General features: G+C 38.5%; 1 protein-coding gene and 1 long non-coding RNA gene across 2 annotated transcripts in view; one reads left to right on the top strand and one right to left on the bottom strand.

Annotated features, from left to right (window-relative positions):
• Positions 1-3,975, bottom strand: part of pea15 (proliferation and apoptosis adaptor protein 15) — a 48,583-nt gene extending 44,608 nt beyond the window's left edge. Inside the window, exon 1 of the mRNA XM_003454773.5 lies at positions 3,571-3,975. The gene's annotated coding sequence lies outside the window, so the exon portion shown is untranslated. The remainder of the gene's footprint in view (positions 1-3,570) is intronic.
• A 2,256-nt stretch (positions 3,976-6,231) lies between these two features.
• Positions 6,232-12,865, top strand: LOC112842943 (uncharacterized). The gene is made up of 3 exons (XR_003215018.1): positions 6,232-6,316; positions 7,372-7,434; positions 11,671-12,865. It is a non-coding gene; the product is annotated as an uncharacterized LOC112842943 (long non-coding RNA).
• Positions 12,866-22,831: the final 9,966 nt, after the last annotated feature.

The raw sequence follows: 22,831 nt of genomic DNA, 5'->3' as shown, positions 1-22,831 counted from the left end.
CTCCCTGAGCCTGGTTCTGCCGGAGGTTTCTTCCTGTTAAAAGGGAGTTTTTCCTTCCCACTGTCGCCAAAGTGCTTGCTCATAGGGGGGTCATGTGATTGTTGGGTTTTTCGCTGTATGCATTATTGTAGGGTCTACCTTACAATATAAATTGCCTTGAGGTGACTGTTGTTGTGATTTGGCGCTATATAAATAAAATTGAATTGAATTGTTTTCCATTGTTTTAATGATGTTTGTTGCTATGAGATAAAGCCATGTTTACTTCTGCAAGAGAATGTGAGGAGGAAATGCACTGCACTTTGTGGTGTCTCATACCAAATGAAACTAAAAGCGGGGAGAGAGGAAATGGATCGGATGTTAGTGAGTCCAGATTTGTCTCAGCAAAGTTTCAATTCCTCATTTCCTGTGGTTTGAGACATAACCATACTCAACACTGGGCTTTCATATAGCCTAAAATGGAGTGCACATTTGGCTTTCAACTTGTGGTGAAGCAATGTTCTACCAAAAATAACAGGTCCTTTTAACACTTTGGCTGTTAGGCTGCGAGCTGTTGCACAAATGCGTTTGTTAGATTTCTATTGTCTGGTTTTTGTTGTCTGTAATGTGCGACAACCAACAGCTTGTTGAAAAGGAAATCGCGAAAGTGCATGGAAAAAATAAACAAAATCAAAGAGCATATTGTGCCTTTGGTGTTGATTATTTCAAGCGCCAGTTTAACACCACTTTTCCCAAATACTGTATTTGACTCGGTGCCTGCAAACAATCGACCACAAACATTCCCCTGGCGACGGCGGGAGGACATCCGAAACCACACACAGACGCACACACACACACATATATAGGAAGTGAACCTGAGAGAGGAAGCACATTTCTGCTGTCCCACTCGTGTTTTTCCTCTGTGTGCACAACGACAGATCGATGTATATATGTATCAAAAAGGAGAGGAGACCGGCTCCCAAAAAGCTGAGTCAAGGCTCACACACACAAGCCTCTATTTGTATAACTGTGAGGACCCTTTAGCTCTGTTCATAACCTAAAATTAAGCTTTACCCTCAGGCAAAGTAAAAAAAAAGAAAAAAAAAGTCCTCACAAAGATGTATTATCAGTCCACAGGAATGTTTGACAGCTTGCAAAGAGCGCACACTGTTCAGGGATAAAAATGAGTGGAATGTGGCCTAACAGGAAATGGACTGACAGCTGTCACACTGTGCATCTGTTACACGCTAAAGTGCAATGTGCTGTATGAGTGTGGCAGATGGGGTCAGAATGAATGGGAATATGCAGTAATTAATGACAAATAGCTAAAATTAGAGCAGAAGCTACATGTCAACAAAGTTAATCAGGATCTACTTGGCTAATTGTTCATGTCATGTTTTTTAGCAAATATGCTAAACGCTGTGCCAGCATCTTCACTGTGGTGTTTTTGTAACGTAGAAAAATGACTGAGTTTATGCTAGCAAGCAACGCAACATCCTAACGTCTGGCTTAAGAAGTGGCAAAGGCAAACATAAAATGGGTTTAATTTACATACAGCAATGAATGTTTTAGCTTAAAACAGACTTAAAAGTAAACTGGGAGAACAACTGATGGTAAAATGGCATTAAACCACAAAAACTGCCTTGTTCTTTTTTTTTTTACTTTTTTGGTATCTCTTTATAGTTCTAATTAATCATTTTGCTGTTTTGCTGTTAGCTGTATTTTTTTTTTGTTTGTTTGTTTGTTTTTCTTTTTTCTTTTTTTTTTTTACATGTGTCAAACCTCTATCGAGAACAAAATACATTAGTTATGGACTGTAGCTCATAATGGTCCCATTATCCCTGCTGTAAAGGTTTTATCTGAGTGGAGACAACTTGATAGTTTTATCCCATCGTTCAGAAGAATATTGAAAACAGCCCTCGCTTCCTCAGCACTAAACAGTACGGAGCTGTGCAGACGTCACTTTTGACACAACAAAAACACAATCACTACATCGGTAAAATGGGCCAACTATAGATTTAAGAACATATTAGAAAGTATACATTATGTATTATAAATGTATTAAAAACATTATGAATTTAAGAACAGTAGTTAAAATTGCGTCACTGGAGCTTTTCACTTGTGTGAAGTCTTTTACAGTTAAGCAGAATCTGTTGCAAACATTCAAAGAAAAATGCTGGTGTGACATGAGCAAGCCACCCATAGAAAACACAAAGGATTTAATGTGATTGTCTTGCTGTCAGCATTACCAGATTCACTATTTTCACTGACAAATGCAGAAAGCTTTGTGCATCCCTTTTAAAAACACTAACAAAGAGATGCTAGTAAGCTTGACTCAAACACAGAACTTCAAAGTTACTCCTTTAGTTTCTTTAGTCCTTTTATGCCTTTTGTAGGTTTGAGCTTATCAGATCCTTGGACAAGGCTAAAACTAACACTACTCTTAAATTTTGAAAAGCCTATAGGCCCAAACCAGATTGTGTAATAGTATCAAAATGATTAAAAACAGGCAATATCGTGTAGTGGTTTAGGTGTGTGTGTGTGTGTGTGTGTGTGTGTGTGTGTGTGTGTGTGTGGGGTGGGGGGTGGGGGGTTCATGAAAGGCATCCGGCTAAAAATCTGCCAAATCAAACATGATTTCATCACAAGTTCACAACTGCATAAGGAGAGTAGCTTAGTTGAGATAAGTCTGTTAGTGTTCAGGAAGAACACTTCTGCTCACCCCCACCCATATGCACACACAAAGTGTTGGCCATCCACCCAAATTCATTCATAAAAGACCCACCCCTTCCCCATCCGCTCACACACACTCTCAGCCATCCGGGACAGTCACAGGTGGTCACCAGTGCTTTATCATCTGCTCCTCTGGTTTAGAGCCAGAATATTCCAGATCATGTGATCCTCATAAATGCAGATCTACTAAAACAACACCACAGACTTTTATCACACATTATAGCTGGGATTCAGTGGGAGAGTGCACTGTAATCCCACTGAGTCCAGCCTCTATACGGAAAACTGTTGGGATATTCAGCAGGGGTGTAATGAAAAGGACACTAGATACATGAATAGCCACACTACACTCAATCCAATTAGTTTAATCAATGGTGTATTCAGTGCACTCTTGAGAATGAAACATCCATCCATTTGCCATTTGAAAGTCCATGAATGAGTTAAGGACATACGCTTAAAGGTTTACAGTCAGTTATTTCAGCTTAATGTTTAAGTGTTTCTTTTACTGTTAAGAAACAACCTGCTTAACGCCCAGTGGAATCACTTAATTGACCAATATTGTATGTCCGCTATCCTCACAGGAGTCTCAGTTTTAATTCATAGTTCACAAAAAAACAACTCTCATTGACAGCAGGCTGTGAAGTAGGCGAGTCTCCGACACAGCCTCCATGTAGCGGTATGCAACGACAGAAATGAGCCGTATCCATGAATGGAGAGCGGAATGACGGTCAAATGAATGAAGTACACTCTGGGGAAATGGGTCTTAAAGCAACAATCCCCCACAGGCGTGTGAGAAAAAGCATGATTTAAAAAACAGAAAAAAGATGGAGACAGGAAGGGAGAGTTAGAAAGAGATGTACTCACCCCGAGCAGCAAAAATGAGTCAGCTACAGGCAGGGAAAGAGACACGGAGATGGAAGGGATGCGTGAGTCTGCGGGACGATTTCCTCTACAAAGCTCAAACGCGTAGAAAGCAGCCCAAGAGAGACGGCAGACGTGATGCAAGGAGGGAGAAAAAAAAAGTCCACCTGGTCAGTCCCGCTTGGTTTCGGTTCACTTTTGTGGTTTCAAGTCGCTCAGTGATGAACTTGAGTGTGATTCATCAGCGTGGCAAAACGCGGCCGTGGTGCCTGGGTTAGACGAACTGTCAGCGCGAGTTTGGGGGTGTATGATGCTCGTGAGGTCTCCCTATGTCCGCGTGCTTCGCTATCCGCCGCTCTGAAGCTGGCTGCTCTAACGTGGAAACGCCTTTTGTCTCTCTCTCCCCCTCCTCTCGCTCTCTCTCTCTCTCGGTCACGGTTAAGCGCGCTGTCTGATTCGCCCTGAGATCGTCTGTTGAATACAACGCCTCACTCTGTCAATAACACGCCGCGAAACTATATTTGGCAATAATAATAATAATAATAATAATAATAATAATAATAATAATGATTTTTAAAGGGGACTTGAGGAGGCTGTGAAGCCTGAGGATAATCAAAAATTAGATTTAAAAGTGTTTGCATTCTCTGCAGCACACTGTCATCTTATCTTCTTAATTTGCCTTCGTGTCTATCCACAGGAGATTTCAAACACTTTCAAATCACATCCCCAGTTAATGGTTTTGGGGATAAGTAAGGCACATCTTTAGCTTGCATTTTTTCAGAGCTTCTTTTTTCAAAGTAAAATAGTAATATTACCCGTTGGATAGCACTGTTTCAGGTATTCACTCGATTTGAATTTGTTCCGATGTGTGAATGCTGCTTTATCCTTGGCTCAGCACTCTCGTTCAAGGCGCGTATCCAGGACCCTGGCTGAGATGTGATGGCTATCCACTGAAGTCCCATTAACACCACTTTAGATTTACCAGCTAACCTGACAAGCGTCTTTGGACACCTTCAAACCTGGAAGCTTCTTGTTGTGAGGTGAGTGTTGCGCCAAGATGTTTTATTGGTTTAGCTTTCTTTTATTGGCTTAGTCATGTAACCAATCTAAAAACACCATTAATGAACCTCAAGCTGAGTTTCACAGCAGTGATCACTAGTGTCTAATCTTCTTTCCATCCAAATATTCTATGTGTTTTACCTTCTCCTACTTTTAGTTTAACCCATGGTAATATGGACTGTTATATGCTTAGCACTCACTTAGTCCTCAAAGCACTTTGACACTGCAGGATGAATCCACAGACACATGCTCAAACCCACACAGATGCATCAGTGGGTAACTTGGGGGATTTCTTTAATTGATCTCTTGTTTTACTTTGTATAATAAAATAAGGCCGTTTTGGAGTATAACCCAAACATAACAAATAAAAATATTTGTTATGCATCTGGGGTTAATTTAGAGTTAAAGATAGAAACAACCAGCAGGAATAACACGCTGAGCACACGTTCGTGTTCTCTTTAGTTCTCGGTAAAAGGAGCAGAGTGGGAGCTCTTTCCCATTCCCTATTTTTCCTCTGATTCCACACATACACTCTCAGTTCCACACACACATTTTTCGAAGCTGATGTCACTGAGCCGCTATCCGGTCTGCAAATCCCTCCTCCTGTTCCTTTCTCTCTGTCACAAACATCAGCCCCCCAGCTTCAACTCCATTCTTTTAAAAGTGACAGCGAGCCAACAGAAGTTGTGCTGCTGGGTGCTGATCTCTCAAATGAAGTTAAATCATTCATTAGTTTCTCCCCTCTGGCCTCCCCTTAGCACAGTGAAAATGGACACAAGTGGGAAAACAGCTGCAATTATAGAGTTTAAATCTATATTTCAGATTTTTCTGTCACAAAATTGCTTTAGAAATGACAGATGTCTGTTCTTTCAATGGGAATAAAATATTATTTCATTGGTTTCACATTTCACATTCTGCAACACAAAGCAACTATGTTAGCAAGATGCATCCATAGATTATAACGAGGCTATTATTTGTCATAGTATTGGAATGATAATTGAATTCAAAGTCAGTCAGAAGTCAACAACATCAGGAACATGGAGATATGTTTAGACTGGTAAACAGTAGTAGATAGTAGCGTCCATGGCTAACACACAGTTACTGTACAGTTGGAACTATCTAACTGCAAACTCTTTTGTAACTCTAAGCTGTAATTTTCATGGCTAATAATTTTCAAGAGAAACTCTAATGCTCACTAGTGTTTTGACAGCAAAACGGTCCAGCAGTGGAAGCACCTGTAGGCTAAGTTATAGGCTCTGCGGTGCAGAACTAAAAATTAAGCTGTCAAAGCAAAGTTGGCATGCACTACCATTTTTTCCCTTGCTTCCCCACAAAACCTTTTTGGAGATTAAACTTTTGTTGATGCATATACAGTTGAAGTAGCCCGTTAACTCCAGCTAGTCCTACATATTTTATTTTGAAAAGAACACAAACCCCTTTTTAAGTGTAAAGTAAGGTAAAGTTAGTTTTCTGAGCAGTCTTTGCGACCATCAGGAACTCTGAGTAAAACGTCCAGACAACTAAAAATAATAACTATGTGTAGTGGAAATACCTTCGTATGTGATGTCACATTTCCTGTTTTCTTTAACCATCTTCAGGTTACACCAAGAAAACAAGAATTGCTTCCTGTTAAAAGCTGCTTGAGCCATTCTACACTTCTCTTTTCAAAGGTCTTCAGAAGTGCGCGTAGGTGGGTGTGAAGCGCAGAGCTGTGTTCATTCTTGCAAAGTGTAACTTGAATCCAAAAATGCACAGGTGTTGTACATCAGATGTCCCACGACTAAACTTTACATCACTGAAAGAAATAACTCTGCTGGAATAAACTGCTAATGGTTTCACACACCTCAGAAGTGCGTATGTGTGTTTTGACATAATTTTGGAATATGTTATGACGGACATGAAAAAAAAATGCCCCAAAATTTAAAATAAAACACATTTATTAATATAAAATATAAAAATAACCTTTAACTTACAAAATTTTATAGTGCATCTCATGATTTTGTGTTGTCATGACTTTGTTGTTGCTCTGTAACTCATGGCGATACAAATCTGGAGGTTATGAATAACACTTTTCTTCTCCGGTCTTTGACCTCGGGCATTGGAAAAAGTCCCCTTTTTTACTAATACACAAGCATGTACACATGATCACTCACAAGGGTGCAAAAGAACTGGAGTAAGGACACCGATTTTGGGAAAGTTTCCATTTGCTTTTACTTAAAAAAAACTGAAAAAGTGCTGCAATTCAAAGCACCAAAGCACCACATTTACAGGGGTTAAATGCATTTATATTCTTTGTGTTACTGAGTGATGACAGACTGTGCTACTACAGACTTACTAAACACAGCTGTAGTTCCATTAAGGCAACATCGGCTTTTATTTGAGTATTTTTTAAGACCACTAGGGTGTAATCATCACCATGTTTACATCTTTATTTATTAATAAAAGTGACTATTTAATGCCTGTAAAAAAAATCATGATGTTCATAATGCCTGACTTAAAAGTTTGGACTGATGAGGAGACAAATGAAAAAGATATATATATTTTATTCTGTTTTGAGCACTTTTTCCATTATTTGAGCTGTAAATGGTGTTCAGTGACTTCATCGGCTTGTTGGCCTTATTGAATGGAAAACACTGGTTTGTCTTTTCTTTTGCAAAGTTTTCTGGAATGAAAGATGAAGTGTAAACTTCATTTTGCTGAAAACCTCTCATGTGACACATAGTAATGAATGCCTTCTTATTTCAGATTGCTAAAGATTGTCTTCACTATCAACAACACCCTAAATTGGCATCGATTCAGGGGAAGCATGTGAGTTAGCCCATTACTGTTTTAGTGCACTTCTTTGCTGTCTTTTAAACCCAATGGATGCTTCTTTTTTTTTTTAACACACATCAGCTGTACATTGTTGAAAGTGCATGTAGCCTCGGCATAACCACTTAATTTAGTGCTGTAAATTCGCCATGATGCCAACAGCATTAAATTACTTACACATCAGCAGAATCTTGCTTTCTCACTTAAGTATCAGTGACCACAGTGGTTAGCACTGTTGCCTGTGTTCAATTCCACCATTAGGTTGGGGTTTTTCTGTGTGGAATTTGTGTGGGTTTTCTCTGGATACTGTGGCTTCCTCCCACATTCCAAAGACGTAGTTATTGGGGATAGGTTAATTAGTAAGTCTAAATTGCCATAGGTGTGAATGTGAGTGTGACTGGTTGTCTGCCTCTATGTGTTAGCCCTGCGACAGACTGCCAACCTGTCCAGGGTGTACCCTCCCTCTTGGCCTAAGTCAGCTGGGATAGGCTCCAGCCCCCCCACGACCCTGACAAGAATAAACGGAAGAGAATGGATGGATGGGATGGAATAACTGCTGTTTGCCACCATGGCAATTACTTGGATATTACATTGTTATTACTTTGGTAATTGAGTGGTAATAACAGAAATTTTCAATTATTACCTTATTATTTCTACTTTGTTACACTACTTTTAACCCTCTGTTACCGAGCTACAATCAGAAGTGCTACCAAGTTAATGCACAGATAACATAAAATTCAGCTTTGGTTTGATGTTAATATTGATTCAATGAACAAAGGGGCAGTTCATGCAAAAACCTGCTAAAGAAAGAAACACCAACAACATACTCGGACATAAAAACTGAGTGTATATTTAAGCAAAACCACAAAACCATAAAAGCATGAAATGTTTTGCAAAGATCCTATACACATTTCTGTATTTATATTGTACCGCCTGCTGGTGAGTAAATGCATCAATATTTTGCTCTGATGTTCACTAACTGATATGTGTTCTGAATTACAATAAAGTGGCTACTTTATTCTATTCTATTTTATTCTATTCTAGTCTATTTTTCATAGTTCTACTTTCTACCAAACATTTTTTTTCCGAAAGGTTTGACCCTATGGTAAACATTTTGTATTTAATAAAATATTATTATCGTCATCATTATGTTGCAAACAGCAGTGAATACAGTGACACCAGATTTCCTGTACCTGTCACCACCTAAATGAGTTGTCTCAGGATCTGCTTTCACTGTAACAATGGGCATACTGTTGTTAATGCAAATACGGACAGAGTCATCTGAAATGGAGAATGAGGCAGCGCTCTTTGGACTCACAGTGAAACAGAAAACATCAGCACGACAAAACATCTTTTTTATGGGTTTAATCTAAGGTATTTTCTACTTGAAAGAGCTGAGGTTCAACTTCAGCCATTTTTCATGAACAAAAACTGAACACGTCAATGCTTACAAATACAAAAGGAGTGGAAAACAACAGCTTATGTTTCTAACTCATGCATCACATGTCAGATATTCAAATAGATCTCAGTGGGTGATGGATGAGTCAGTTGACGATCTTTGGTTGCCTGGGAGGCCATATGTTGATTAGCGCACTGGGAGTTATGGAAGGATTCTCAACATGACACACAGCTCCCCAACTTTCTCTAGCGGAACAATAAAGAGTTAACCTTTCAGTCATTGCCATGTCAAGAATTCTAAACTAGATCATCTCCTTTATTCTTAGAAATATCTCTAAAGGATGCGTCGACTCTGTAGCATATAGTAGGAGATTTTTTTTTCTCTAAGTGTGCACCAAGTATATGAAAAACATTAGTGTTAGCATAAACTCACTTGTTTGGGCCTGCCATGGCAACAAAATCCTTTCACAGAGAGTTTGAAATAAAGAAAAAAAAACTGAAGTAGTAAAATAAAAGTGCTATTACAGTGAAAAAAGGAAAACCCTCTGACAAAGGAGAATTGATGCATTAGCCTGTCCTTTACCCCTGAAATATCTGGTAGAAATCTCTCTGTGTTCATTAAAAGCACAGAAAATAAAACTCTGGTTCAACCTGATATCCCTAAAGCACGAGTTCTCACTTACAACACAGCTGAAGAAAAGAAGATGTGGGTGTAAAAATAAGCTGGTTGGATATCAGTGAAGAATATTTAGAAAACTAGTTTTAAGATACATGTATCGACTACGGAGCTCAGAATGAAATAAAATAGAATTAAAATGCAAATTATATTTATGCAAGGAAATAAAAAGAGGCAAGCTTTTAACTTATCTGCCCATTACTCCAGGCTGCAGGTGCACAGTGAGTAAAACTAGATTTTAACAAGATTGGTGAAAACAGTCTGCAGAGTAATTCAGTCATTCTCGGTAGAGATGATAAGATTATCGTAATCACTGTTTCTGGATTCATAAAAAGCATACACTCACCAGCCAACTATTAGGATCCCCTTCCTAGTTTTGCATTGGATCTCATTTATATTTAATTCTCCATAGATTCAACAAAGTGCTGGAATCATTTCTCATAGATTCTAGTCCACATTGACATGATGGCATAGCACAGTTGCTGCAGATGTGGCGGCTGCACATCCATGATGAGAATCTCGTCTTCCAGTACACCCCAAAGGGTCTCTTTTCTTAGATTAAGAATTAATTACTGTGGAGGCCACTTGAGTATAGAGAACTCATTGTAATGTTCAAGAAACCAGTGTGAGATGATTTGATCTTTGTGACATGGTGTGTTATCCTGCAGGAAGCAGGAAGAAGATGGTACGCTGAAGTCTTAAAGGGATGGACAAACTCAGGTGGACTGTGGTGTTCAAATGATGCTCAGTGGGCTCAAAGCCTGCTAATATCCCCCCACCTTATTACACTACCTGGACTATTGATACAAAGGAGGATGGATCTATGCTTTCATGTAGATTACACTCAATACCCTATAGATGAAATGCTGCAGCAGATTTCGAGACTCGTCAGGCCACACACCATTTTTCCAGTCTTCTGTTGATTCATTTTAGCGACCCTCAGTTTCTTGTTCTTAGCTGATATAAATAGCACCCAGAGCAGGTTGTATATTGAGAGATGCTCTTCTGCATACTTTGGTAAATGCCTGCTCATTTGAGTTACTGTTGGCTTCCTATCAGCTTGTAGCAGTTAGGCCATTTTGCTCTGACCTCTGACATCAACAAGGTATTTTCACCCTGCTGCTAACTGAATATTTTCTCTTTGTAAACCACAGAGACGATTGCGTGTGAAAATCCCAGCAGATCAGCAGTTTTTTAAATACTACCAGAAGCCCATCGGCCATGTTCAGAGTTACTGTAAATTAACTGTCTTCCTCATTTTGATGCTCAGTTTAAATTTCAGCAGGATGTCTTTACCATGTCGACATGCCTGGATGGACTCAGTTGCTAAATAAGTAGTTTAATTAACAAGCATTTTTTTGTTTAAAAAGTGTCTATTCACTTTTATCTGCATTGAGAAATAATTTCTGGTTATTAGATTCTAACTCAGAGTTGTACTGTTGAGTTTAACAGCAGACTGAACATAATAATATCATCAGCATAAAAATGTATGGCAGTTTCAGGGCAGAGCCTTGTGGGAGATGTTTTTACAGTGTGCACATATTCAGATTTAATCTTTCCAGTACATGCTTGTACATATGGAACTTTTTTAATGTGATCTATACTGTAACACAAAGCAAAATCAAGTCTGCTGAATGCCTGCTCAGTCTTTCTTTGGCCCCACAGCCACTATGACATCACCAGTAGGTATTATAATAATAACAATGATAATGATAATGATAACTGTTTTTTGTCATGGATGACTAGTCCACAGTTTGTGGGTTTGTGTGTGTTTGACTGAAATGAAATGAAAACGAAGTCTGAATTTACTTGTGTATTTGAAACAGTTTCCTGTTCTAGACGTGACTTATGGACTTAAAATGGACAAACAGCATGGGTGTATTCAATGTGTTTGCACCCCGGGGATGTGGAAGTGGCCGCCCTATCAGACAAGCAGGACCAGATCAAATACAAAAGGCTCACACACAAGAACACTAATCTGAGGTTCGGGTTAAGCCGCAATTTAACAGAAAAAAATGCATGCAATGTACAGCATGTGTGTGAAACTGGGCGTTTTTGTGCCCATAAAGTATGTAGTGTATGAACTTTATGAGCATGTACAGATCTCTGTGTGTGTGTGTGTGTGTTTCTGATTTTGTTTGCATGTGTGTTTTTCCCAGAACAACTAAAATGGGGAAGTTCTTGCTTCCCATCACAAGACTGGCTCGTTTATTTGAGGAGAGACCAAAGCCCGGAAAGGAAGCTTCTCCAAATAAAACAACCGAGGGTTCAGCTGCTGTGAAAGGAAGGAAAGAAGAAAGGAAGGAGGAGAAAGACACAAGAAATATAAACGAATAAACCTGAACTGGTTGATAAACAGGGGGAGAAAGAGCAAAACTCAGATGGAGAAAGGATGGAAAGAAGAGACAACAGACAGAGAGAGACACAGAGACACAGAGAGAGACACAGAGACACAGAGAGAGGGGATATCGAGGGACTTTTGTGTCACTGTGTGTGAATGTGCTTATTGAGAGGGATGAGTCAGTAGAAAGGGAAACAATGAAAATGCAGAGTCACAGCACCCCTTTTATTCAGATCTTATATTCTGTTGCTTTCACCCTCCCCAACTTTCTTTTCTGCTGTTTTAAAAGCTTTACTCACCACAGTTTAAAGTGTGCTTTTTTAAATTTTAATTGCAGTATGTTCAGTCTTGTCTGATCTTTGTTAATCAGTGAGAGCAAGCTGCACAGCTTGTTTGGATCCCTTCCAGGTTATATCTTCTTTTTTTGTCACTAAATTGGAATTTATGTCAAGTTTAACCCTGTAAAACCTGAACCATAAATTCATATTTTTTTAAACCAGTCTTTACTGTACCATATAATAGATTTACTACATTAGATTGTACATTTATTTTCACAATTTGTTTCATTTATGCTACTGAGGATGAGGATCACACTGCTGATTTAGAGGTTTCAACAACTCACGTATCAGATATGATACATTTGGCGTTACAGGGTCAATTACAAATCCTTTGGCATAAATATCCTGGTTCCATGTGTAACTTTCCAATCTGCTTTTAAATCATTGGTAAAAATGAGTCGGCTGTTTTCAGATTTAGATTAGCCAGATTATATTCTCTATGTGGGATTAAACAGGAGTTTTTATGGAAAGCAAATACTTAAAACATTTGATTATTAAAGTAATCAATACCTTATATGATGCAGTTTATCATTACTTTTGTTCAACACAACCCAGTTATTCATTTTTTGTAGATGGAAAGGGAAAGTGTTTGAGGCAGCAATGCACTCAGTGAAAGGGACAATAACAGTGGGTGCTTTGTTCATGGAGGTAACATCTACTGTCACCAGTATCACGAAAGGGGAAAAGATTGACCATTGAGCAGTGTGTCACATGGGCCTAACGTTCTAATGAGGAAAATTGCTATATCCATCTTGGCCCCAATGAGACTATTAACTCTTGCAGCACCTGGTGTTCGGAATTTTGGTTCAAGTGAATTGCTAAACTTTTTGAAGGTAACTGACTGACATAGTTGTGTAGATATCCCAGTCTCAACAAAAATATTCACCAACGCTTCCTCTCGCTTGTGATGTTCCTGCGAATTGACCAACCAGTAGCCATCGGGTCGCCGTTGAAAGCACTGCATTAATGTTTTTTGTGGAGTTGTCTCCAGAAGCTAACCCCTTGCCTGGGGTTAGCTTCTGTTTCTGGGGATGAGGGTTGAATGTGCTCCCTTAACTTCTCAAGTTAAGCTAGGTTAGCCTTCTTGTGAGAGCTTTTCAAGTGCAATTTAAGGTTTGTGGGATTTTTTCCCTTTAGAAATGCCCTGCATAATTTGTCTCTTTCCACTACAAGACACATTACTTTATCTAACATACAGTCATATTCAAAGGAATCCCAGATTGGACTCGCTTTCTCCCGACTTTTGCTGACATGACTCTGCGTACTTGCCACCTGCTGGCATAATAAGACACAGCAAGAACCCTCCCCCCCCCTCCCCGGAAACTACACTTCATTTTCACCCTAGACTATTGTATGACACACACACATCAATGAAAACTAAACACATTTTCGCTATAAATTCAGTTAATTTTAGTTAGTTTTGTGAACAGTTTTAGTTAGTTTTCCTTTTTTCGCAAAGTCTCGTTTTTATTTTTATTTCCGTTTCACTTCAAGTTTTCATTATTTCGTTAGTTTTCGTTAACAATAATAACCTTGCTCTGAAGCAACATTTTCAGAAATACTCTCAAGATCTGTTAAAAGATTTTTAACATATGAAATTGCCGGAGTTCCTTTTTAACAAAAAGAACAGTCGTAATATGAGGTAAGCGTGTTAATGGACTACAACATGTAACACAGATTCTGTCTGTTTCTTTCAGTCTGCTTTGTCCTCCAGCTTATATCTTTTCCCATTTGTCATTTTGCCAGCTCACCTGCCTTCTCTCATCACTCACTGCCTACCTGCACTTCCTCCCCCTTGTAAACACAGCTTTAAAAAAGCGTCTCCTCCACATTGTCATTATCGTCCTGGTTTAGCATCTGTCCTGTTGTCATCCCTGCCCTCTGTTTTTCACTTCCTCACCCTTCCCCATGATGACACTGCCTCTGTAGCAGAAATTAAAGGCTGAGCTCTAATCGCCAACCGCACTAAGTGCAGGCCGACAGCTCGGGGCATCCAACCCTATTATAAACACATAGGCATCCAGATCAGAGCGGTAATGACAAATGCCACAAAGCAGCCAGCAGACAGACAACTCTGCCCTCCCTTGTTAAACCATGACCGTTTAATGCTTTCTGCTGGGCTCTTTCCTGTGATTAAATAATAACACTAAAAGCGCAGCTACTGCTACAACAGAAAATCCATCAATAATAGTAATTATTATGCTCTTTTAAATAGTTTCAATTAAGGCTCACACAGATGGACAAGACATAAGAATGTGTTGCTTTTTCAAGGTTTTAGGTGTAAAAGTCGCTCAGATAGATGATGATTTATAATCTTGTTGATGCAACTGGTTCATTTTAATGCTTTTTCCTTTTAGCTTTCAATCATGGAGGTAATAATAATACTTCATGATTGCAATGCTACATGATTGCAATGCTACTTGGTCAGAGTGGCATTTTAAACCAGGTAAGAAACAGGAGCAGGCTGGAAATTAAAGGCTACAGTAACCAAACAAAGCCACAGATCAGTCAAACTTATTTAGCAGGGAAAGAGTTTATTTAACTTATCGAATTGTGGTTCAACTTTGAACTAATGCATCTACCATAGTTATTTTCCTGTACACGCAGGTGTTACTACAGATAATAGAGGTGTGCAGCAAAAGGCCCACAGACAATAACCACAACGTCTGCTGTTCTCCTGATCTGTAATCATTATTATTTCCACCATATGTCAGTTCACTGTTTTGGATTTACACTTAAGAATTTAACTCCTTTTTATACCCATTCATAGGTATAGCTTAGGTCCCCCCATATATGGCAACTGCAGTGGACATCAAAACTGGCCTCACCATGCATCTCTGTCAGGTTGTTAAACCAACTGTAAATTTTTCCCAACCAATCAGCAAAGATCACAGAGAGACATCATTGCATCTGACCAATCAGCAGTGGCTTGGAGCATTTTGAACTTCAGTGTTTTTCTGGAGTTTGGGAGATTTGTTTTTATGGTCCTATCTATCTATTGTTATAGTTCACAACATAGAAAATGAAAGTGCTAAGTTGCTGAATTGTTGTTTTAAATGCTTATATAGGAGTTGTTCATTTCTTGACATAAATCAAATGGATCTAGAAAGCTGTACTGTTTGTGTTTATTTTTGCTAAAATTGATTAAATAACTCAGTATTTGACATTTATTTAGTTTTAAATGATTCCACATAAGAAAAAAAATGTCACAACCGGTACTTAGTATGTTTTTTTTCTTCACTTGATAATATACATTTACAATTTATACATAAATATTTTTGGTTTTTAGTTGATCTACACTTCACTTTTACTGTTTATCTTTGAAATGGGCTCAATATTGACCTAAAATATCCGCTTGTATCTTTGCTGCTGTCTGCTCAACTGCTTCATGGAGAGAGAGAGACAGTTGTGATGCCATGCCATCAAATACCATGCCACAGAATAGCAAGGCCTATACTTGGCTGCTCTGTTTAGCCTTATTTCAGTGTTTATGAAAGAGCTTAAATATTTGAAGAAAAATATTAACTGCAGCAGATCGTTCAGCTGTGTCACCAAGTGGTGTCACCGACTCTGAAGCAGCTGCCTAACTGACTGGACAGGACAGCACTTTGATATTTTTGTTATAATTATGAGAAGCATCAAGAAAAATGTAAATAAATAATTTTTTTTAAAGATTATATGTGTTTTCCTTATATTTTTTAATTACCTAATGGCTCTGTTCCTACTGTGCCTGTGATTCACTCCTTGTGAGTAAACCAACCAGTTAACATTCCTCATGAGTCAAGCATCAACCTATTCCCCTAAACACCACTCCACCACAGGGACTGTAGGGTGGGCACAGCGTTGTAGAATTTCCATAGATTCTTGTCAAAGTAAAAGCCTTCTAGAGTGTCACACACTGGTTGGTGTCACCTTGTACTCTCTTATTTTGAAAAGAAATTGAGACTATGTTGCATAGTAACCACCTACCGATGGGCTAAAATTCCTAATTTTTCACATTTATGTGAAAGCCTCACATCCACCTAATCTGAATATTATGTTACTCAATATTTATGATATATTACGACATTGTCATGTTGCCTGGCCAACACTTGACAAAAGACTCAAATGATATTTGTATTGCATAGCAGGACCTATTGCAGAAAACCTACAAAAATGCCCAGATTTTTATCCAAACAGTCTCCAATTTACTTCTATAAACACCATCTTACTATCCCTATTTTCTTGTCTGTGTGTGATTAAGTATAAGTTTACCAACAGAATGACGAGACCGAGTAATACAGTATAATTATTGAGAGTGAGATTTGTACTTGGATTACATTTAGCAAAGAAATAAAGACAAGTAGCAAGAAGTGTGCTTCCCCCTCTCGCCTAACAACAACAACCCACACCCAGCTATCTCCCACTGAATGTTAGGCACATGTGACAAAAACACAACATCAAATTGATCTTGACGTTCTGTATCAGGTGTGTGTGGAAATCTTTCTTTTCTAAATATTCTCTCTATAATTTTCTGACAGCTTATTGATGTATTAAATGCCTTTGAACCATTCAAGGGTCATTAATTCAGCTTTAATTGAGGTATGACAGACAAGCTCTCCAACATTTGTCATCTACCACTAAAAAACCCACAGAAAAATATAGCAGGCATCAAACCTAAGCAGAAAGGTAGACATTTTACAATGCAGTTGACATAAAATACAATGAATTTTTAAAGTTTCAAAATGAAAAAAAGCAAAGTCTTACAATTAATTCCAGCCACACTTTCCAATTTTAGCCGATGAGTAAATTTCTAGAGTTTCAAATAATGAGTCAAAAACCTGATCTCCTCAGGGTGACTTGAGTCATTCGGGTCTTTGTTCGCCGCTCTCCTGAAATACTCCAGCCCCATCTAAATGTGTCCCGATGTTGCAGATGGTCGTGACACCTCGGTGCAGTCTGTTAATTACATCTCACATTGACTGGTGCGATGATGAGTAATGACAGAACAAACCAAAGGCTTTTTTATTTTTGTACCATGTCACAAAATGGGCTCTTTACACAGGACATTATACAATTGGAAATGGCACATAATTTTAACCCTTAACCCTAGAAACGCTCTAGGGTTTCTCTTTCATTACATACAATAGGCAAACGTAAACTCCTGGGATCTTTTCCTTTTTGTATTTGAGACTTTTTTTTAAATTTTATCTATTTAGTTAATGTATCAGATAAGTCCCAAAATATCCATAAAGAGCATTTTAAGACAACAAGGGAATGTAAAAATGGTTTTTCATGTCCTTCTTTTTGTGCTTCTGCTCTTTGTAACTATTCTGCCTCCATGTCTCTTCTCAGGAACATTAGGCTAGGTCTGGGTTAGACAACCATGCACTGAAAGCTGGTCTCCATTACCCACCGTTTCTTAATTATACCATCCTCCCAAGGCCCGTTAGTTGAGGGAAAATTACAGCCTAAAGGGGTTGTTACATTAGGTGTTGCTCAGAAACCTGCAGAGGGATTGATTACAGCTCATTAATCACAACACAAAATGCCTGCTGCGCTTTATGGTCTTGTTAGAAAGAGAGCGAGAAATGCTGCAGTGAATGAAATGATGAACATAAATGTATTGTTCATCATGAAATTCGTGACTTTTCGCAGCGCCTTGGCAGATCGACTGTGTGCCAGGAGAAAGAGTATCGATGTTAACTTTTAAAAATCAAAGCAAAGGCATTCTTTGTTTGTAAAATGGAATAAAAAAAATTATCCCAGACAAACAAATAAAAGTATCTTTGAAAATAGATTCATTTTTTCAAACATTTTTTCCTACTAAAGCAACAGCACAAACAACATAAAACCACTACCAGAAGAATAACTGATTGACGCTGAACGTTATGCTATGTTACTAACTAAACAGTGGAAATCTTATCTGCATTATCTTCTGATAGAAAAAAAGAAAATGCTTCTTTTACATAATTGAAATGATCTCAGTCTCTGTCAGCATGTGGGTAACAATTCTTCTTTTACAAATCTACTTTAGTATTATTGTGCGAATTGGTGAGAAACTTTCTGCAATGTGCAAACTGTTCCTAAACCAGACACAACTACCCATTGCTGTGAACAACTGACTTAAAGTGTCTCCAAGCAACTGGGAAAGACACATGCTAACACAAGATAACAACTGCATAATGTATTTGAAAGATGTGCAAAGTTTTCTTTCCAATAACCAGCAGGTGGCGACTCTGCAAGAAGTTCAGTCGAACTCCGTAAACACTTTTCAAGTGAAGTCACAAGTCTTTTTGAAAAAAATGTACCTATTTTTTTTTTGTAAATATGAGCCTGACTAGAGTTAAAAAATTAGGATAAAACAAGACTGACATGTTGCTACTGTACATCCAGTGTTTCTCATTTTCTCAGTCAGATCCAGGCCTGGCTCGTCACATCTGGTTTCGAAACACTAAGACAGCAACAGTGAAAGTGCTTAATTGGATGCATCCCAAAACAAAAGCACTCTATTAATCTTCTTTGGTGCTGGTCATTCTTTACAAACAGTCTACTGGGAACAAAATATCTTCAGACCCAGAGATGCTAAAGCTTCCTACATGCCATTACCAAACATACAGTCAGACCTAGTTTTTCATCATCTTTCAGGATTACTGCATCATACATGTGTGCTGAAATCTGTTTCTTTAGTAGCTTAGTTTCTTTACTATCATTGCATTGTCTTTCTGTGAAATGCTATTAGGGCTGATTTTCATCCTATTAGCAACATGGCAACATACAAATACTAAACAAAACATCTCTTGTATGTATTAGTATGGAGTTGTTTTTCCACTTCTTTGTACATTCCCTCATGCTTCTGGAATAGTTTCCGCAATCTAGGAATCTAGTGATAGTTGTGTATCCTTGTATTAATGCTGTGATTATTATTCTTTATACCGAGGAACTTATTAAGGCTATATGTTGAGGCTAAGTCGTAGATTTCCCACTGAAGCATAACTCAGGCTTTAGACAGCAGCTGTTTAGTGACTTAGAAACAACAGGAAGTCTAGTTTGAGTAGAAGGGCTGACTAAAAAATAAGACAAAGGAACACTAAGTGCCTGGCTGGTGAACAAAATGGAACATTTAGCTGGAGTCAAACATCCCTCTGGAGATGATGTAGGCTAAAAAGATAGCTTGAAGACATTGAATATTGGACATCATTTTGCCAGGTGGCTGCAAACACGCATGCAAGTGAGTCATGATGTTGTTGCTTGATGTGTAAACAAGAAGCCCTAGACAGTTAGTGGATTATTCTTCATATTTTTATATGTGTATGTTTTGTTTTTGTTTTTGTAAAGATATTTGCATCATCTTCTGGGTGCATATTATTTTTATACAGCATCTTTTTTCATATTGTGCTTTATACTGTCATGTCTAAAAAGTAGTGGCAGACTTAATATTAAAAATATTAAGAAAAAAACCATCTGCTTCAGTTTGCTTTCACTCTCTAAACAGGATGAACCCAGCGACCCTGCCTCAGACATTTTAATTCTCCCTTGCAGATTTACATACACGCACACACACAGAGATCACAACATGCACACTTACTACAGCATGTATACCCATCCTACACACTCCAACTGCTCGGTCTGATGCTTGATCTCTTAGTCTGTCAGGTTTTTGGTTACTTAGCAACATCTCATCCTCCAGTCATCAGTCAGCTGTCAAAGAGTCTCTTCATATTGACATTTCTTGACAGAGACTAAATGGTCTCACAGTGCATACACACTGGAGTCAGAAATTAACTTCTGCTCTACTGTCAAATATTCATAAAAATGAGCAGCAGTGGCTCCAAAGCACCTCTAATTAGAAGTCTGTGTGCTTTCTCTGTATTTGACTATGTCGACATTTTATTCGCTGGCTTAAAAAGATTCATGGTGAATATGAATGTGCTTCATTGTGAGCCAACATGACTGATGCTGAAACTGGAGAATTCTGTCTGTTGCTTTTATGGGTGAGAAAAAAAATTAGTAGAAAACTAAGAGCTCGAAGGAGCAGGACATTATGGCAGCACCCTGCCTATATTTCTTTCTGCTTGGAGTTTTTAGTGCTGTGGTACAACTACTGCATCAATAAAGCAAAACAACAAGATGGCTGGAGGTCTAGGACCTGTTATGCCAATTTGCTTTTAAATTCAAACACAATGCAGGAAAAGGTTAAATGGAGCTGCTGTGGTCACCTGTAGTGAATAAGGAGGCAGCTGAAAAAGCTTCTTTTTCTTCTGTTTTAATAATGAAGGAAACTGGGTGAGCCACGAAAGGTGTTTTGTTTATTTTCTCTGAACAGGAGTGATGACCCAAGAGCATTAGCTTATCAGCCTGTGTAACAATCTTTACCTACCAATCTACAGCATGTAGCAGAAACTAGAGTATGCCAGTGATGTGGATTTTGGTGGATGGTGGAAAGCCATGTGCACGGATGAATTCTGTTAAAAAGAATCAGGTCGGGATAGTGCCTCAAGTTTTCGTTTCTCACATGTAGCACACTGCAGGAAGTAATCCACTTCAAAGGCGTCACTTTCTGGAAATAATTTAGGTGGTTTAAGCGAGGTCTGACAAAGCATGCCACACAAGACAACCATGCAGTGACTGCACTGAGCTATCTGTGCAGGAACTTTCAAAGACAACCTTTATTATTGAACAATGTAATGGAAAACTTTCCTGAGCATTTTTTCCTGTGTGCTTGGACTCAACATCTATTGCCTTTGGGAAGCTAGTTTTCTTCATTGGAATCATGCATTGTGATCTGCTGCACAGTGTTTAGCTGTGTGAAGCTAACAAGTAGTTAAGCAGTCATCTGATTAAAATATGAGCTACACTACCAATCAATTTATTGGCCATTTTTCATAGTTAAAAAATTGCATTTCACTAATAACTGTCGTAAAATGTATAATTAAAGATGTGTTAATAATAACAATTTAATAATTAAGGTCATTAAGGTTGTTTTTAGACTTTTGTTGTTCTATTTATGGAACATGGACAAGATAAAACACTGTATTGTTAGTCATATGAATGCATAATGCTCCTTTTGCTCCTTCTCAACCATGTAGAAGGATACACAAGGGTTTTAAAGATTTTTTGCTCAAAACAGCCTGTTGTGCATTTTAGTGCACTCTTTTTCTTAAAGCCTTTTGGGAACATAATGACCTGATTATCTTCTGTTTGGCGCATTCTGTTTTGCCTCTCTGAAGGCTGCAAGGACAGCCTGCAGCCTGTTGTCTAACATGGGAGATTGAGAGTGCAGAATTTCATTGTGTCCCCATAACCGGAGGAAAGACTAGACGTAAAAGGGGTTATAAATAAGAGCGTACTCAAACTAGGCACAGTTGCTTTGTATCGTACCTGAGCATGATTGTCCCTGCTCTCCACTCCACCGCTGGCCTGCACTCACAATGTACTTAATGATCTGGGCTGAGTATGCTTCAGCTTGTCTTAGCATCTCAAATCCTCGCTCCACCTCAGGTTCTCTCTCGCTCTTTCATGAAAGGGCACTTTAGAAAACCGTTCTTATGGAGAACAAAAAAGATTTTATGCATTTTGTGGTTTAATTAGAGCAACTTCTGGAAACAGTGTCTTCTGTATGCTCACATAACTTATATTTACTTAACACAATGATTTTCATGGAGGCAGCTGTCATAGAAGGAAGCATTGGAGTTCCATGGTTAGTGCTCATAATACATGTGCAACATGTCAGAAGAACCTGAAACATGCCTGCGTCCATCATGGCAGGATGCCATCCTCAATAGCACTCACTGATGACACCAGTCAAATGAGGAGTTTCAGACTTTATTTCTATCTGACCTCCAGTTTCAGACTTGGCTGTAGTTTAACTAGTTGATTTGTATCATTTGGCTCCATAGACAGAGGTATCAGGTATCATCTGTGTAGCAATGAAAAATTATGCTCTCTTTTGATAATATTGCCCAAGGAAGCAAATAGCAAATAATATAAATAGTACTGGTTCAAGCACAGAATCCCGAAAGGCTCTGTGACCAACATCCGTGTGTGAAGAATACTCTGTTTAAATGCACAAATTAAGGTTTAGCAGGTAGACCCAATTCAAACCATTGCACCATATTTCCTTTAATAGCAACAGCACATTCTAGTCTCTGTTGAAATGTTACTCAGCATTATCAAGTATTAGAGACTAAGTCAAATTTTAATGTAATTTTTCTAATAACATATATAGTTTTTAGTTGGTGGTGTTTTTGTTAACTCTGGTTATGGTACCACCCTGTTACCCCTGCTGCCTTTATTTTACTGATAAGATACATTTTAATGATAAAAGTATCTCCATAAAGTGGAAGTAAGTGGGTAAAATTGTGGCTGTTCAGCTCAGAAACCTCACATCCTTCAGATTCATGAGAGCTACACACGGAGGTGATATTTCTTTGTCGGTTCCTTACTTCAAGCAGCTCCTCTGACAATGTCCCATTATTTTTGGAATTTGAAAATGAAATGTTAATTTCAGTTACTTCTTCCCCTGCAGCATGCCATCACTCTTTCTGTCAGCCTCGTTCTGTTTATGAACTACACTTAGCTTTGAATCTAAAGTCAAACTGCATGAGCTTTTCTTTCACAGCTGACTACGATCCTGGAAGTCAGGTGAAATCTGTCAACCAC

Source organism: Oreochromis niloticus, linkage group LG3, assembly GCF_001858045.2.
Source record: "Oreochromis niloticus isolate F11D_XX linkage group LG3, O_niloticus_UMD_NMBU, whole genome shotgun sequence".
In the NCBI taxonomy this organism is placed as follows: Eukaryota; Metazoa; Chordata; class Actinopteri; order Cichliformes; family Cichlidae; genus Oreochromis; species Oreochromis niloticus.
The sequence above is the reverse complement of the archived record's forward strand: the minus strand, read 5'-3'. Positions and strand labels throughout refer to the sequence as shown.